Source organism: Anthonomus grandis, chromosome 2 (assembly GCF_022605725.1).
Source record: "Anthonomus grandis grandis chromosome 2, icAntGran1.3, whole genome shotgun sequence".
Classification (NCBI taxonomy): domain Eukaryota; kingdom Metazoa; phylum Arthropoda; class Insecta; order Coleoptera; family Curculionidae; genus Anthonomus; species Anthonomus grandis.
Genome location: NC_065547.1, coordinates 29,509,414 through 29,527,093, shown reverse-complemented (window position 1 = coordinate 29,527,093; position 17,680 = coordinate 29,509,414). Strand labels below are relative to the sequence as shown.

The 17,680-nt window shown below is 34.4% G+C and overlaps 1 long non-coding RNA gene across 1 annotated transcript; it reads left to right on the top strand.

Moving 5' to 3' along the window:
* The first annotated feature begins 573 nt into the window (after positions 1–573).
* LOC126733433 (uncharacterized) lies at positions 574–17,397 on the top strand. The gene is made up of 4 exons (XR_007659706.1): positions 574–845; positions 3,867–4,008; positions 4,075–4,283; positions 17,305–17,397. It is a non-coding gene; the product is annotated as an uncharacterized LOC126733433 (long non-coding RNA).
* Positions 17,398–17,680: the final 283 nt, after the last annotated feature.

Here is a 17,680-nt window from a genome sequence, read left to right as displayed (position 1 = left end):
AATGCTGCTAAGCCTTAATTGCGCTCCAATGGTCCAGTGTTTTTGCTTCCTTATTTTGACAGTTTGCACATTTGAAGAAATAATCATCACACGTGACCTGACGAAATGAGGAATGAGGCAATGAGCAGAGCCTTGAAAGCTTGGGCATTATACGAAACACTAAAAAGCTTTGACTACTCGAAATTTAGATGGCGCTAAGAATGCAAAGCTAGTTAAACTACCGCTTTTACTGAGGCTGCACGGACTGTCAAGCATCAAATTATGTCATATAAAATGCGGCCATTTTTCATAGTTCTTTAGTTTGCATAGGCTTTCATTATTCAAATTTTGTGAAAAAAATTGATCTGTTCTCATATTTTGCACAAAATTTTTCCAGTTGTTTTGTTTGTCAACTGTGATTAATTTGCATTTGGGTGGGCTGACACGGAGGATACGGGAAAATTTATAAAAAAGCAGTGAATTACATTGTTGTAAAGAAACTGAGATAAAAACAGTAAAAACTTTGAATCGAATAGAGACATTGGCGACATTGCATTTGCATAAATAGTTATTGCAATAAATCTTTTTTGTGAAAATGACAAGTGCAAATGTAAACAACAAAAGTCAGAAATGGATCCTGAATAAGAAGAAGATGTTGTGTTAAATCTGTGGACAGCAAAAGACACTGATTGCCTGGTGTTTTAACAGGCCCAATATGTTTAATATTTGGGTTCAGATTCTTAAGCCTTAAAACCATGAAAATTTCTGCAATAAACAATTCTATGCATGTGAAAATTATGGCATCTGGTTTAAGGATCTTAAACCAGATGCCATACCTTCGGTTAATCTCCCAGCCTCAATACAAGGTAAGTTAGAATAATCTTCGTAACAAGTGACACAGCAGAGGTGTAAGCTTAAGCTTAATTAAATGATAAATTGGTTGGGTTAAACTAAGCTCTTTAATTAATAATTTAGCTTTATCATAGTAAAAAAATATTATACTTAACTTAATTATGTGTCTCTTGGACGGAAACTACTGTTGTGTGGCCAAATATTTTGTATATTTCAAATCAATAAAATAATCTTTTTATATTCTTGAGTCCAAGATGTATAGAACATTCCATTTAACACGTTGAGTGCCGTATGAGACCAATATGGCTTCATAAAGCTTTGGGAGTATGTGGCCGCGTAAGCCACAGTGGTCTCATACTATCGATGTGTAATTTTTGCCGCGTGGTGCCCGGCTCGCTTCACAAAGCGTATTTAAATGCATGGGATCTTTGAGTATGTCTATCTTTGGGATCTTGGATCCCGAAAATATGTTTGGCCAGTGAATAGTGAAGCCGACGTGGCACCATGGGACAATTGTAGTTACGATTTTTTAAATTTTGGTTTTATTTGTTCTCTTTTTTGAAAATAAAACCATCTTAGATTCCTACAAATAAGCTTTATTGTTTCAAAAGCGAAATACAAAATATAAAAAAAAATGAGAGGTAATATTTTTTATAAAAAAAAACTTATTACATATAAAAAAAAATTAGGTGGATTTTTTAACTTCATGAACTTCAAAAAAACAATCAAGGCAGTAAAATTTCTCGCAAGACGTACATCTGAAGCAACTTTGTCGAGTTTTTGAAGCAGCGATTTTTCTTCCAAGCTCTTGGGTCATTTTACTGTAGCAAGCTACACATCGACGTCTCTTACTTCGTCCTACATCTTCAAGGCGGTGTTGTTCTTTATTACCTTCATTACGTTCTAGTGTTGGGTTTTGCGAATCTAATTTTAACAAACCTTCGACAACTTCTTCTCTAAACGTTGTTATTGACATTTTATTTTGGGTAATTTCTTGGTAAGAAACAAACGCATTTACTAATGCTGTACCAGTTAAAATTTCAGACTCTTTCTTAGGCTGCAGTTGTAGGAATTCATCTGGTCGGAGATATTAATGTACGCTTTATATTTATTATACTCGACAATAATTTTAGGCTTTTTCATATCTTTTCCTCTTCTTTTGACGTCCACCATTTCACTTCCGTGTCTAGTGCTCAGTGCAAGTACATCTCGCCGATCTCTCCACTTTTGAATTATCACTCCTTGTCTACATTCTTCAGCCACGGTTTCTCCTACCTGTAACTTCTTTTGTGTGACATTTTTTGGGTTGAATTTTCGATTTGCCCTCAATGTTTCCAAAAGATGAGTTTTGCAATTCAAAAGAGCCAAAGCCAAGCTTACTGACGTATAATAGTTATCGGTGCATAAAGTTCTTCCTTTATCTAAGAGATTATCCATTAAATCTAGAATAATTTTGGTTGGTACACTAACATTTTTATCTTTTGATTTTCCACAATATACTTTGAAATCGTAAGTATAACCACCACTAAGGCATAGTTTAAAAAGTTTGATACCAAACTTGTGTTTTTTGTTTCTAATATATTGTAAAAAAGATAATCGCCCTCAGAATGGCACAAGGGTTTCATCGATGCAGACATATTCGGAGGGCACAATGACTCGCTGGAAAATTTCACGGATTTCTTTTAGTAAGGGATTTAGCTTTCGCAACCTATCTTCGGTTATAACCTCATTGTTGCTAAAATGTAGCATTTTCAGAAGAAGTTGAAGCCTATTCCTTGAAATTATTTCTGGCAAAAGATTTTTGTAGATTTTCTTCTTCCTCCAGTAGGACTGTTGTGTTGGAAATGGACACAAACCCATCCACATCACTACACCAAGAAACTTTTCAATTTCTTCGTGATTTGTTGGTTTCCATGTATGCACACGTGCCTTTGGATAAGCATTTTTTTGTTGAGACTGGGAAGCATACAAAGTTTTAGTTACCTACAAAATATTGCGTAACATAATACAAATAAAAACTAAATTCAAAAATATTTACAATAAGTTCCAAAATGTCATCAGTAACAAACATTTTATAAAATTCGTACGGCGTCTTTTCATAGTTATTGTACATGTCTGGAACACATCCCGAGTGATTTTCTGTAAACTTGATTGGTTTCAAAAACTGGCCAGTCGCTGGTACCCAATTTATATCCGTAATTTGGCCACTTCCAGGTGAATCATTTTCTTCTTCATCGGAGTCAATTGGAGGCAATGATCGTATAACAGTTTCTATGGCCTCACTAATTGAGTCAATTTGTGTGCTTGTACCCTCACGAGATGTACAGGGATCAACTTGTGTTGTCGTGGCCCCACGAGGGGAATCAACTTGTATTTTTTTCGTTTGGCGCTTTATTTTTCTGGGAGGCGAATCCACTTCACTATCATCTGATTCCTCAGAGGAACTTGATAGTTGATATTCATCGGAAGATGCATCATTTTGAAAGGTATCATCTTCTTCATCTGACAACATTTCCTGCCATATGGCATCTAGGCGCTTTTGCTCTTCTTCGTACGACATTACTAGTTACTACACGTGAAACAAAAACCGCTATCCACTACAAATATTAAACTGAACTGAATTATTGGATTTCCTAACGATCCGTCGCACGCTTCTAAAGGCCAGTATAATAGCAGACCAAACACGTTTTACGCATATTTTTTGATTACATTCCACTTAATATTGTTTGGGCTACTGCATGTCACGTTCCTTGTTGGCGTACGGTGGGGATACGGACATAACCGACCGTGGTGACACATTGGATTCATGCGGCCACCTGAACCTTTGAATTATTTCCAGGCCTCGTGAGACCAATGTGTCACCATGAATATAAATCCAAAAAGTACAAACTTTTAAATAAAAAAACATTATTTTTAAAATTATATTTTAACTATTATGTAATTGTAAGCACTATTACATATAAAAAATGTAACGGCCTTCGGGGCCATTTTTTTTTAATGGCGGCACTCAGCGTGTTAAAAATGTCTTTTTTCAGATCACGATTAAAGAACGGACCACTTTTGATCACATAGAGAAGCAGTCAGTAACAGAATATGCTGATGGATTAAAAGTTTAAAACTGCATCCAAGTCTTTAGTAATATCATAGAATCCTAGGTGGACAAGACGGAAAAATGGGGTAAGATTTTATTTTTTTGAATGATTTTAAAAATTGATTTTTTTTAAATATGATTTTTATTTCTAGACATTGAATTCCAAAATAAATGGCCCAATGAAGCTCAATATGAAGCAGAATTCATCTTGTTTCTGTATACTTTTTGACAGCCTCAATGTCAAAACTTACTTAAAATGTGATGTCAAACCTGAAAGAAGAGGATCTTATTTCAGGTTTGAGGAGGAATTGGATCTTATACAAATCTTGGTCAGATATTTTTAAAGACAACTAGAAAAATGGTAACTCCTGTAAATTTTACTTTTAACTCTTTCATTATCAATTTGTTGGTAGTTACTTAATTTATAATATTTATTAAGGAACACTACTTTATAAAATAGGTTCTTCAGATTATAAAATAGGTCAGTTAGTTCAGTAGGTTCAGATTATAAATCGAGGAATTTATTTCATATGTGGCGAAAAAAGTCCAATTTAACACTTGTGTTATGTTATAAATATTATCCCGGCAAGACTATCCGGTTTACAGGGGCTATTTCTAGGGAGTTGAGTTTGTTCGACAGTCTTGGTTTAAGAGTTCTAAACAACAAGAACAACTCCCTAGATCTGATGGTTCCAGAAACCCTCTTAAATTTAAAAGATGGAACAAAAAAAAAAAAAAAAGAACCTATCAGGCCGGCTTCGTGGGTTCTCTGTATGGTCAGTTGCCTCAGTCACACTCACTCACTCAGTAGTAAAACACCTTAATTTAATTTAAATAGGGTGTTTATTAAAGTCTTCATACTCAATAGCTTAATTTATCAGAAACAAGGAGTTAAATCTACATGGTAAGTAAATATAAGTAAATATACAAGATGGTCTTAAAAAGGTAAACAAAATTAAATAAAAGATATATATATATATATATACAAGTTTATAACCCAAAGGTAGATACCTGAATTCGTCAGTGATCACTTCGGAAGCATTACATAATAAGGCGTAACATTGAATTGTTTTAATTTAGATAATTATACCATAAATATAGTTACTTAAGTTTTAAATATTAAAATGAGAAAGTGATAATAAATTCATGTTAAATCATACAAAAAAAATCAAAAGAAGAATATGGTTAAGATTAAAAGAATGTGCTTACGGGTCAAGTTCCATGGTGTTCTTCTTTCGGGGGCGAGAGCCCGCGATGGGCAATTTTTCACCACATAGGGCTTACGGCATGATGTGTGTTGACGGGGCTAAGGGCGGCGAAATTATTTTTCAGGCTTCAGGGCGAAATCCTCATCACTGCTAGGTCACGGCTGGCGGTTTACACTGTCATATTTAAGGAGCCCTAAGAGAGATTTCTCAATGGAAACACGGAACACCAAATAAAATGTCACCAACGGTGAAAACTACTTACGAAGTTTCGAGAGGCATCAAACTACTAAAACCCATCCTGCTTCAAAAATATTTCGTTGAAACTGAAAAACACTAATGCATTTTAGTTTTAGATGTTATTTTAACAAAAAAGGTGCTGGCGGAGAGAGATGATAATAGATTTATTTCAAACCTCTCTCCGTCACAGCGGGCAGCACGGTTCACTCTTGACGGACGCAGGAGCTGGAAAGACCCCCAGATGCGTCGCGGAACTGCTCAAGTAGTAGTCCAAAAGACGTCTGGGCGCAAGACCGGAGATTGAGGAACTTCACTCGTTACTTTATGGGTTTAGCCGCTATGGGCCCAACCAAAACCCATACATAGGTCACTAATAAGCAAACCATAGAGTGCCTAGTGGAAAGTACAATTACGGGCCAAATCGTAATAATACGACACGCGGCGCCACTGGCGTCCGCTTTAGTAAACCGGTTGACCAATTCAATTGCCGTGAAACTTGTTTAAACTGCTTGAAAAAGTGTTAAATTGGAACTTTTTTGTCGCCATATTAAATAAAGTCCTCGACTTGTCACTTTTTCTATTTAATTCCTGAAAGAACCTCGCATTTTTCACTAATTTAAAGCGCACGGTATTCTAGAGTGAAATTCAAATTTGACGCCATAATCAAATTTTAAATTACCCACTATTATGACGTCACAAACCCATTTACATTTCCGGTTAGTACTACTCCTCGAAAATCAGAGGGCACAACAGTCAATCGACGTTCAGTGTTCTATTAGCTCTTCCAGGCATTTCCTATCTATGAGCAATGAGGTAATTTTAAATCTTAGAAAAGTGGATGTCTGAGAAGAACGAACAATCGTTGTGTATTATAGTGTTAAATCTTAATTTCCGTTTAAAATGGACGAACAAAAAGTTGAGGTTCAGTTTTACTTTAGATTTGATCTTGTTAGGAGAATTTATTAATAATAATCCTATTAGAAATTAAATAAACAGCTGCAAATAGATCGTAGTTAGAGTTTGAAAGTAAGAATAACGTCAAGGGCCCTAATCTAACGCGCCAATAACTGTTTTCCCATACACATGTTTAGGTTTAGCAATAATAAAATATGGTTTTTTCCTTAAATACTGCTAGCACTATTTGACGGTTCCAATATTTACATATATGCTCAAAATCTAGGGATATTTAAAATTTTAGCTATTAATTTTTCGATAACTATTTCTTTCTTACTATATTGAACCATGTTACACATAATTCTAGCAACATTTATTGATGTAAATACACAACTTAAATTCATCTGCAAATGTTTACTAACAAAAAAACTGTTTTTTAAAAATGTCTGAAATGCACAATATCGACAATGTACAATAATATTAGTTATATTGTTTAATTTATTAATATTATTTTTTACAAATATATTAATAAATTAAACAATACTTCTTCTCTATCTAGTGCTGCAAAAGTATTTTTTAAATTGCTTAAATATGCCTCGGCGTCATTTGGCAGATAATGTTAAAGACTGTGGGGATGCTTGAGGCTGGAATGCGTCAAATAGAGCCTTATCACTCAGAGCATTATCTCTCGCTTCTGGAGCCGTTATTGGGAAGCTGGAATCACACGCGAAAGGCATTTGGGTCAACCAAGGGTGACTTCTTCTCATATGGATTGATTTGTTCAGTTAGAAGCTACAAGAAATGACATAATAACAGCATCACAATTAATATGTTATCTGTGCAGAACTCATAATATACATACCATCTATAGAGGTTGACAGAAGGTAATCTAGTAAGCTTAAGCCTTCGAGATGCTAACCCTTAGATCAAGGGAATCGCGTCAGTCGACTAGCTTGGGCTCAGGAGCATGTCACTCGGGAGCAAAACCAATGGCAAAATGTTTTATTTACTGATGAATCTTCGCTTGGATTGCATTCAGATTCTCGAAGAGTACGTGTATGGAGGGAACCTGGCACAAGAAATCGACTGCATCATACACAGGAGGTTTACAGTTATAGATGAGGCACAATTATGATATGGTATTTCTGTTAGGAATTGAACTAAGCTCGTTCTTCTGAATCCTATCTTATCAGCGTTAGAACTGTTCTATAACCTATTGTTTTTCCATACGCTCAAAATATTAATGCAAATTTTATTTCAATGCTACTCCACACACATCTATAATCACGCGAAATTTTTTGGAAGAGCAGAACATTCGTGTTTTAGACTAGCCAGCTTAATCACTTAATCTCAGTCCTATAGAGATCAGCTGTTTTAACCTCTTTAACAGTATTGGATAACAGTTCCCTAAGGTCTCGACAACTTACTCCTTAGTATGGAAAGACGTTATGAAATCAATGCACGAATTCACATTCTATATTAATTTTCTCTTTTCTATTTTGTGTGTAATTTTGATTAAAAATTTCTTGTTTGGCATAAATTGTACATAAATTTCAATTTTTGATATCCCGTCATAATTAAGTTGTTATTTAATTTTAAAATTCGAAACCACTTTGTAAATAAAACAATTCAATTTCCCTAGTAATATTGTGTATAGCTATTAATATAAATATTTTGTTTGCTTATGTATTTATTTAGTTATTTGTTTTGTATTTACGTGATTATTATTTATTTTTAAACTGAAAAAAATATTTGATAGGCGGCAAAAGTTGTAAGTTACAAGGTGCTTCTATAATGAATGTATCTCTGTCTTGTTTTTAAATATACAGTGAGGACGTGCAAGTTAGAACAAATTCATTTATGATTCAGGGGTGTGTTTGAAAAAAAAAACGCTCGGACACGTTAATTGTATCATATTTATCATGTTTATCTGTATAAAATTTTAAGTATATTTTTTATACCATGTCCTATACCTAATCTCAACTTGCGATTAATTTTTTTATAAATAACCGTGAATTTTTGTAACAGTTTATAAAAAAAAACAAAATAAACAATTTAAATAAATGTTAAAATTGTAGACCATTAACTTCCTGACAGTAACCAAGTCGATATTCAAATTCTTGTAATACTTTACTTATTGTTTAAGGCCGGATTTGTTGTATTTCGGCTCTAATTCTATTTTCTAATTCTTCTAAACTTTCAGGTTTACCAAAATAAACTTTAGATTTTAGATAACCTCATAGATAAAAATACAACGAGGTTAAATATGGCGACCTTGCTGGCCATTCAATAAAACAGCCCCTTCCAATCCATCTATTTGGGAAAATATTGGTAAGGTAATTTCGTACTATTCGCGAATAGTGTGGGGGAGCGCCATCCTGTTGAAACCATATCAACTCTGCCGGTATAAATGGGTTTTTACCATTTGGATAAACTGCAATTAAACTAGGTACTATCTAATTTTGAAGCAACTCTAAATAATTTTCAGAGGTAAGTGCGCCCTCAATAAAATAGGGACTCACAATTGACGTGCCCACAATTCCTGCTTCCATACTCCAGTGTGGATTTTCTGAACTGGAACAGGAAAAACTTGCCTTGTCGGAAAAAACAATTTTACTTAAAAATTGTGGGTTTGCATTACATGTATTCATCATTATTTTGCAAAATTCTATTCTGCAAATGTGATCATTTTCAGTAAACTCCTGAATTAAATGAATTTTACATGGATGCCATTTATTCCTATGCAAATATTTTAGAACACATGATTTACTAACCGACTGATCTGCAGCAACTTGTCGAGTTGATTTTCTTGTAAATCGAGCAAAATATCTAATTGTCTGTTTTCTGGAAACGTGGGACGGTCCAGGTCATATTTGTCTCTAATATGACTAAATTAACTTTTTTTTCAATTTTGCTTACTACCGAACGTGTAATAGTTAAACAGATCGCAAACTTCGGCCTGTGTTCGAGTGTTGTCGCCATATCCTACCATTATCAAAATTTAAATTCTTTGTTTTTTAGTTAAACGCGGCCATACTTTTAAAATTTTTAACTACACTTGACACTGACTGACATTTACGTAAAGTAATACATAATGTTTCCATGCAAATTTAAATGGTGACAAGGTGTCAACAATCAAATATACCTGTTAAGAAACTATGAAAAAACATGTTTGAATATGCTCAAATGACCCAAACAGTTGCAAATTTATTAATAATGATAGTATTATACCTAGAAACATGGTATGCAAAATATACTTAAGATTCTATGCAGAATCCAAAAATCGAATAAAAAATAGGTGTTTCCATTTAAAAAATTGAAGTTGATGGTCGTTGCTTATTTTTGGTTGACCCTGTATAGGGTCAATTGGGGTAATTGTGGACGATATTTAATGTTTTGACTTGCTAAACGATTTTTGTGGACATCACGCATTGTGTTATATATGTAAATTAGCAGTCACATAGCTCATAGTATCTTCTTTGTTAATTACTAGTGGTTTTCTGTAATTACAAGTCACATTAAGATAAAAAAATATATTCAACATGCTTGTCCGTTTACATTTGCCCCTAGTCTTTAGGGGTAATTGTAAACAAGCATCTCTTGACACATTTACTCTACCAGAAAAAAACCTGGAGCAAATGTAAACAAACTATTAAAGTCGCTGTTTAGCAAAATATTTTTTGATATAAGTCGTGTTTACATTTACCCCAAAAAAATGTGATCTTAAAGGTTTTTGATTTCACTTTGATTTCCGTTAATTTTTCATTCACAGCTTCAATTAAAAACACATATTTAAAAAGAGTAGTCTTTCTCTTTCCACCTTTGAACTGCACAAGAATAAATTTCCCTGTGGACAAGTCTGAACTCTCGACTGTTTTAAGCTCTATATCTTGTTTTTCCGGTTCTGCCCAATCTATTTCATCATCAGTATCACCTAGACTAATTCTCCATCAGAACTTTCCGACTTTGCAACTGGTTCACTTCTCATTTTTTCCAATTTTGGCTCTAACTTTTTGTTGTCCGTTTTCGGATTAGCCTTTTTTCCTTTATTTTTCTTCTTCTCTTCTGCTTCTCTTAGTCTTTCCAAGACTTGGTTGGTTGTTAATACATCCCATTGCTTTAATCTTGGTATGACTTGTTTTTTCTCTTCAACAATATCTTCACGGCGGCTGAGTGGCAAGAAAATGTTGGTAATTTCTGTCGATTTACTGATAGACGATGACGTCGATGGTTGTGGACTTATGGATAGATGCCACTAATAATTTTTGGTAGTCAGTTGACGATGTAGAAGGCTGCTGTCGGCTGTCAGCTGATGACACTGAATGATGTTGACTGCACCATGATGAAGTTAAAGGCATTTGATCGTCGACCGTGGGTAGAAGTGGGTTTGGTTCAGAAATTGCAACAACAGTTGATTTAGAGGATACTGGTTGGATAATAATAGCATCAGATGTTACAGATTTTGGAGCTTTGAGGGCAGCTTCGTATTTGGCCAAGTCTTCTGGTGTAAATTCATTTTGTGGGAATTTGTTCCGATCAACTGGGTATACGCCAGTATTTTTAAATCCAGATATAATATTGCTAGAAACCATAGACTCTTGCCAAGTAATGCCAAGTAATTCGGTAAATTTTTCCTTAGTTAGCCGTCCACACCCTCGTCCCATTTGTTCCTTACCAAACTTCACCAATTGTTTATTCCAGTTCACCTTTAAGGGTCCGAAGACACACTTGTCCAAAGGCTGAAGCTGAAATAGAGTTCCTGGATAGTCGCTATTGGAAGTCCAACGAGCCTGGACTCCAGCTCCCTTGAATACGATGAGCCGTGGAAGTGCTTTTCCATCGGCAGAAATACATCCTAAGACTGTCGTCGACTGTCTTCCAGAGCCTCCAGATATCCGGCACAGGACCTTTCCTTTCTCTCCAATTGCCCTAATATGATAGGGATCATTATTAAAACCTGACTCATCAGCATTAAAAATAAAGCTTCCTTTATCATCTTAATTATTTTCATCAATGATTCTTTTCAGGTCATCAAAAAAATGGTAGACGATCTCAGGTTTTCTAGCATCCTTCCGCAGTTTTTGCAAATGTTCCGGTTTCTTAAGAGACAGTTCTGCTTTATCATATGGTAGACCCATTGCAGTACGTGCCAATAAACATTTCACTATTTCATTTTCGATATCTGAGGATAAAACTTAGGAACGTCCACCCTTTGTCACATTTAATGGAGTCTTTCTTCCTCCTATTCTTTGGTAAATAACTGATCTGGGAACACCATAGAACGTTTCTGCTTGACGATACGTTTTATTTTTATTTTGGACATCTGCAACGGCATTCGCAACATCTTCAGTTGTATAAGAAGGTGCTTCTTTTTTCCTTACATAAGTACGAGGCATCTTTACACTGCAACAAGACAAAGAAATTACTCATTTTACATAAACTATCGGCGAGACACTAATTTTATTATGTTTACAATTACCCCAAAAGTGTGTATACATTTCCCCCAAGAACAAATTTATTAGAGGAAAATGTAAACACTGATTTATTTTAGTGATTATAAAATTTGTCGACAGACATTTAGGCGTAAAATAGACACAATAGTATAACAATCAATGTCCAAATGAAATATCTAACTTACCTCGATGATTTGAATTCGAAAACTTCAGTGCCTAAATTCAACATAAAACCACCAAACACATCAAATTGCATCAGCCAACTAATGCGAGAAGAGCACAAACAGGAGTAAAATTTCGAGGGAAACCGAGTTCGCCTGACATCGGCACGACTCGAATAGTGAGCTTCGCGCTAAATTTGAAATCTAAATGTTGTTGTGTTTCTTATTTAAGATGTGTCTACAATTACCCCAGTTTACATTTACCCCAATTGACCCTACATGAATTCATCATCAAAAAAACCGCGACAAAAAATTAAAATCGATGTTTCCGAGCGTTTTTTTTTTAACAAATCCCCTAAATTTTAAATGAATTTGTTCCAACTTGCGCGTCCTCGCTGTATAATCTTCGTGTATGCATTCTATACTATGTGTTTGTTACCACCATGTAGTGATCTTAATAGCACGAATCTTGTCATTGAAGTATCTTTTGAGGTTCGCAAGCAGCTTTTAGAAAAAGAATATGTTTTCGTTGGAAGGAGGAAATCAAAGATTGACGCATTACTAAGTATTTTCGCTCGTATACTTATGGTTACACAAGTAGGGACTGTAAGGAGAAGGAAGATTTTTTTGTTCCAAATGTAGTCGGAATCATCAATTTGAAGAATTTAATTTTGAGGAAAAAAAATTATCAATTGCGTCAGAGCTAATTTGCAAAAAAGACAAATCATTGGCAACTGATGATTCCTCTTAACAAAAACTGTCTTTGTTTTTCAAACTACCTCGGAAGACTTAAATCTAAAGTTAAATATAATTAACAGATCAAACGAACTTACCTAAGTGAAGTTCGATCTGGATTATATGAAGCCTTGTCGAAGTAAATAAGTAGAACAGGTAGTATCTCCGATGGCATCGAGTCTCGCACAAATTCAAAGCAAATAAAAACCCCCCGGTCCTGCATACCCAAATCCATTACATATTGCATACCTTCAGCACAGATGTAAATAGATTTACATCTGTGCCTTCAGTCTTCGTTTGTGTGTCGAGTCGACAGTATGTACCGCTCCGCTTTTCGAAATTATCGATTTTATTTTGTACCGTGTTACCGTATTGTTCATTGTTCATTAAATAAATAGGTTAATATGCCTAAGCACAGCCGTAAATGACAACATTCTCGTAGTCGATCTAGAGAACGGAAAAATCGGCGTTTAGAAAAACGATTGGCCGAAATGCAACGACAATTAGATGAAATTAATAGTCGGGAAAAAAGGCGACGTTTGGAGAGTATGGGGAGCTCTAGAGGCGGTGATGCCGGAGAACCCAGTGCATATTCTTCACCGTATGATAGTGATTTGTCGCCTTGCCACTCTGTTCGTGAAACAATTAGGGTGGACGTCCACCAGTTAAACAGTAAGTACCAAATTGTACGTTTTTGGTGACGTACATTTTAAATTGTATGCTTTTGCCAACATACATACTTGTTGTTTTTGGTGACAACATAATTTAATGTTTAAAGTACCTATGTTTTTGGTAACATAAGTACATAATGTATGTATATATATTTGTTGTTTTTGGTGGCAACAGAATATTTTTAGTGTGTTTTTGGGGACATGCCTGTACTTAATTTTAAAATTATGTTTTTGGCAATATATTGTTTGTACAAACTACATGTATTTGTTGTTCGAGACATGATATTATGTGTTTTTGATAACACTTTAATATGCTTATTGTTCTGATTCTGTTTTAATACAAATTAGAAATCAACATGTCTCTTTTATTGCTTCAGGTGATTCTGAACAGCAAGAAAATAATCCTCAGCCCCCGATCGTGCAATCAGAGGAAGCAAAAGAAAAATATTTGAGTTCTGAGGTTTTGCAGATACTTGGCGATGAGCCAATAAATCAGACCGTCTTAGGACCTCCAACTTATGAGGCAGTAGTCCCTCGCTGGAGTAATATTTTACAGAATGGTTTAAGTGAGGAGAAAAGTTCTTCTCCAAAAACATATAATACCCGAAAATTTTAAGTCTCTGGAAGTACCTCAGTTAAATCCCGAGGTTAAGGCAGCCTTAACTGCTCAAATACTCCGCAGAGATGAGCGCCTGGTGCGAAAACAGCAGTTTGTGGCTGCAAGCATATCAGCAATTTCTCAAGCCTTAGCTTTGATGCTAGCTGAAGAAGGGGGGGGGGGCAACAACGTATATATGCAATACCTAAGTAATGCTGGTCGCCTAATGTCTAAAGACAATTTTGAAGCAGATGCACAATCCAGACTTAAATTATCCAAAGAAACCGAATGGGAAATAAGCAACTTGGTGTTTAAAGATATAATATCCACTTTTGGGAAACCAGAAGTTGATCTCTTTGCTTCAAAAATGAACGCTAAATGCAAAAAGCTTGTATCATGGTTGGGAGGTTCAGAATGCATAGCAGTGGACGCCTTTACGATAAAATGGAACAAGTTTTTCTTTTATGCTTTTCCACCATTTTCTGTTATTCTTCGTGCTTTGCACAAAATAAAAGAGGAAAAAGCTAGAGGAATTGTCGTTGTGCCCTTCTGGACATCCCAGCCATGGTACCCACTTTTTACATCAATATTAGAATCAACACCTTTAGTTTTCGAGGCTGACGAACGTTTACTTTCTTTTAGGAACGTGCCCCATCCACTTTGGCGAAAAATTTCCTTGGTGGCAGGAGTGTTATCCTCCAAGCGCTGAGAGCTGGTTCAGTACCTGAAGAAGCTTTAGAAATTTGCTTGGCCTCCATCACTACCTCTACAATTCAACAATATAATTCAGCTCTTAAACTGTGGTGGCAATATAGAAAATCTCGAAACATGAATGTTTATTCAGCCTCTGTCCCAGATGTTTTAAAATTTTTTACTACTCAATTTAAAAATGGAGCTACTTATACGTCTTTAAATTCATTTAGAGCAGCTCTTACTCAAATTTTGGGGCCAGAATTTACTTCGGATTTTAGAATTAAGAGGTGTAACTGCTCCCAGATACAATTACACAGGGGACCCCTGTATTGTTTTGACATATGTTAAATCTATGTATAATGAAACATTAAGCCTTCAAGACCTCACATATAAATTAGCAATCCTTATTGCCTTGGCTACTGGTCAAAGAGTACAGACTTTAGCCAACATAGAAGTTGAAAATATTATTATAGATGAAAACAAAGTTGAGGCTGGTTACCTAAAAAACTTAAAACTTCAGCCAAAGGTCGCATTCGACCTACTCTTTTTTTGCCTTTCTTTAATCAAGGTAAGAAAATTTGTCCAGCTAGAACCTTAATTGAGTATTTAAATAAAACCAAGAATTTAAGACAGACGTTAAAAAATCTTTTTATTACCGTTAAGAAACCTCATAGAGATGTCACTTCTCAAACAATTTCTAGATGGTTAAAGGTGATTCTAAAGAAGAGTGGGTTGGATACGAACCAATTCACAGCTCATAGTACTCGCCATGCTGCGACGTCTGCAGCTGCGCGAAAGGGAGTATCTTATGACTCTATTCGGCTTGCAGCTGGCTGGTCGGAGAAATCCTCTGTTTTTTTCCAATCATTATAACAGACCTTTGCTTCAAAAAGTCAATTTTGCAACGACTGTTCTTAGTTGTTAGTATCATAATGAGTTTTTATCTTTAAGTTTCTTGTTCCTAATGTTAGTATAGGAAAATATTTTCCAGATTTGTTATTTGTCATATTAAGTAGGTACATTTTTATTAGGATATAAGTTATCTTGAAAAATAAATGTATAACCATATTATGTTGTTGCCATCCTTAGAATTAATGTTTTATGTACATACCAATTCTAAGTGTGTGCCTAATATTATTAATATGATATGTTTCCAATGAAAATTGTTGCAACTTGCTTTAAATAGCTACCTGTTCTACTTATTTACGAGACAAGGCTGAAATATAATTAATATTCTAGTTAGTTATTTTACTAATGGTTAATATATAAAATACTGACAATATATCTTTTGCCAAGTTTTGCAGATTTTGCTCAGTTTATGAATGAAAAGTATGATATTTTATTGGTCTTACTGAGACATGGTTGAATAGTTTCTATAACATCTGATTAAGTGAATGGATAGGCTAAATATAGTCGGAAGGAGAAGTCGGTATATTCAGCTTTTTATTGTGAAAGAGTTGATATCAACGTCAACAATATAGACTTGGAATACTTATTTACTATTATATGTCAATGTTGGACTCAAAATTGCTCTACTTTTTATTTATAAACCTCCTAAGACTCGGGTATCTGAAATCTTGAATGAATTTCCTTGATGAAATCATTCCATATAATATTAGTAAGTTACGACTTCTCTATAGTATTTGGAGACCTAAGAATAGATCATGATATCTATTCTATCATTTAACTCTTTATATTATCCATTAAGTTCTTACGGGCATGACCAACTAATAAAAGAGCCGTCGTGTATTACAAATACATCTGCTACGTACCTAAAAATATTTTTCTTAATTGTACACAAAACTGCCATACGAGTCGGACCGTTACTTCATATATTAGTGATCACAATCAAATGCCGTTTTGTATCCTCATTATACTTAAATTAAAAAACTTTAGCAAAAATATAATTAAAATTCGCCACCTTAAAAACATTGACTTGAAAAATTCTTGATGGATCTGGCCCAAGTTAGTTGCGCCAATTTTTTTTATTATTGCGGAGGGTTGTTGGGTGGGGTCAGAAATAAAACAGAAACCTGTTTACCTAAATGTCGACGTTTCGACTTATATTAAGTCATCCTCAGGACACTAAGTCTGGGTTTCTTTAGTTAAAATTAAAATTAAGTTTCTGTTTTATTTCTGACCACACCCAACAACCCTCCGCAATATTGAAGATATTGGGTCACAAACACGAAACTGAAATTTTCTTTTATATTGAAGATATAAATAAAAAAGTTGATTTTCTATATCAAAATATTAACGTACTATTTGATATCCATACGTCTTATAAAAACATAAAAATTAGTATGAAAGCAGCACCTTAATTAACCTACAATTTTAAAGTTATTTTAAATGAAAAAAACAAAACCTTTACTAAATCTAAAAAAGATAAAAGTCCAGCTAACTTGACTTATTATAAGGAGCGCCGAAATTTCACCCTTGTCTCGATTAAAAGAAAAAGCTGCTTATCTAGCAGAGCTTCAAAATGATAAGTCTGGTAAATTGGTTTGGCTGGATTTAAGCAACCTTAATATTAAAGCCTTCGATCAGTCATATAACTTATTATAACTTATTAGTCATATAACTACACTATACTTAACTACTTAGTCATATAACTTATTATATGACTGACCGGAGAGTTATATATAAGTCAGATATATAATTTATTTGCGAAAATAAATTTTTATTTGCATAACAAGTTTAGTAATATTATAGTTTTGACTTTTCCCTTCCAGATCAATGTTCACTGACCAAGATAATTACCGTCATTAAATCTAATGCTTCAGGACCGGACAATATTACTCCTTCAATGGTAAAGATGTGTTTATTTATTTATTTATTTATTTATTTACACCACTTCACAGAATAAATTCCAATTAATGAGTGGGAAAATTACAACAATAAATTACAAAACATAGGTATCTTAAGAAAATCAAAAAGAATACAATATTATCAATAATTACAAGCAAATGGTATTAAAAGAAATATAGACAAAGTAAATTAAAGGTAAAACATCTAGGAAAAGTGTACCCTTTTAATTTCCGACAAACTGCAATTAAAGATGTCACACTGATCCAGAACAGAGTCATGTATGTTACATGCTCTGCGCAG